The sequence below is a fragment of the Gossypium arboreum genome, chromosome 6, assembly GCF_025698485.1.
Source record: "Gossypium arboreum isolate Shixiya-1 chromosome 6, ASM2569848v2, whole genome shotgun sequence".
In the NCBI taxonomy this organism is placed as follows: Eukaryota; Viridiplantae; Streptophyta; class Magnoliopsida; order Malvales; family Malvaceae; genus Gossypium; species Gossypium arboreum.
The window spans coordinates 82,640,121-82,642,040 of NC_069075.1; the positions used below are offsets into that span (position 1 = coordinate 82,640,121).

The following is a 1,920-nucleotide window of genomic DNA, read 5'->3' on the forward strand; positions in this document are numbered from 1 at the left end:
TGGGTTGTTGTTACAATTAAAATTCCTCATGTAGTAAATTGAGGCTGGATTTGATGGGCATTCATGCAATTGCACTACAGATGGCCTTTTCAGTGTTTTAATCATATTTGTTAAAAATGATACCTGAGCTGTTAGAGATGCAATTGCATCAAGATCCATTACTCCTGCAACTCTTCTGCTAGTTCCAACTCTGGTAGTAAGGTATTGATAATCATTATTTTCTATTCTTTCTAGAATTTCATAAGCCTTATCGTATGATTTATTAAGTAAATTCCCATTGGCGGAGGCATTGACAACCATTCTTGTATAAGAATTCAATCCATTGTAGAACATTTTCATCTATGTCTAATGCTAGAAATCATGCATTGGGCATTTTCTCAATAGCTCCTTGAACAACTCCCATTCTTCATATACTGTTTCATCCTCTGATTGTCTAAATGATGTAATATCGTTCCTCAACTTAGCATTCATGTTAGGAGGATTATATCTTAGTAGAAACCTCTGACACAACTCATTCCATGATGCCACTGCACCTGATGGTAATGCATTTAACCATGCTCTGGCACGATTACGTAATGAGTAAGGGAATAAATTTAGTCGTAGGACATACTCAGGAACACCTTGTTGTCCGAATGAATTGCAGACTATCAAAAAGAATCGTAAATGCAACCTTGGATCCTTAGTAGGCAATCCACTAAATTGCCCCACCATTTATATCATTTGAAACATGACAGACTTTAATTTGAAATGCTGAGCCTGAATATGTGGCCAAACAATTCCTGGATTTAAATCATCTACTATCAGCATGATATGTTCTATAATGGGTCTGTCTCTATCATCTACAATTTAAGGAATATCAGCATCTCTTCTTTCCTAATGTAATGACTCTTCTCTAACCTGATCGCTTCTGATTCTTTCTATTTCTCACAACTCTTTTCTCCTTCACCTTAAAGTTCTCTCAATGTATAGATCAAAATAGTACTCAGTATTCTTCGAAATATTTCTAGGCATGCACTAGCACATACCTGAAAAAGAAAAATTAAAATGACTAATTAAACTAAACTTAACAGAATTTAAACAGATAATAACAAACCAATTTTCACCAATGTTGCTGATCTCTAACAACAGCACCAAAAACTCAATACATGTAAATAATGCAAATGTGCAAGTTTACACATCGATTCAAGTAATATCATGATGAGTGAGTATCGTCTCCACTAGGATCGAAAGTTGATTTAAATTGGTAAGTATTACTGAAGATTTAATGAATAAAACTGTGGAAAAGAAACAAAGTATAAATTGGTGAAGAGAAATAACGAATAAACTAATAATATCAATTATAACTGAAAAATGACCTTTGACACCCCAAACCTGACTAGGACGGACTGGCCAGAATTCGAAGTGTTACATTTGCCACCGAAGTGATTCTCCAGTTAACGACCACCCAATGCACACCCCAACCTTATTAAACCTTATTTATGACTAATTAACTATCATTTATTAATGTGAAAGCAATTTGTGAACCATTTTTAAACTTTTTCTAAGTATTTAAACCTAAGGGTATTTTGGTTATTTTACCATATAAGGTTAAACTATCCTGATTTTATTTCTAAATAGTTATCAACCTTCTTTTAGTCAAATTATGCAAGCCGTAAAAATTTCAACTTAATTCGAGTTCATTTACTATGTCTAAATCAAGTTTTATTATTAGGGACTAAATCGTAACTTTCACAAACTTTTATTACATTTTCTAAATTAAAAATTAAGATTCTTTCTAGCAAATATTAACGGTTACAAGTCTAATCATAAAATATTACCAAGTTTCCCCAAGCAAATTAGAATACTAGATTACAAAAACTAAAAATCAAACCCCTAAAACTCCACACGCCGTGTGAAAAGACACACGTCCGTGTGCAAACC

General features: G+C 33.1%; 1 non-coding gene across 1 annotated transcript; it reads left to right on the top strand.

The window, feature by feature from the left end:
* Positions 1-355: 355 nt before the first annotated feature.
* Positions 356-462, top strand: LOC128295021 (small nucleolar RNA R71). The gene has a single exon (XR_008285328.1). It is a non-coding gene; the product is annotated as a small nucleolar RNA R71 (small nucleolar RNA).
* The last annotated feature ends 1,458 nt before the right edge of the window (positions 463-1,920 follow it).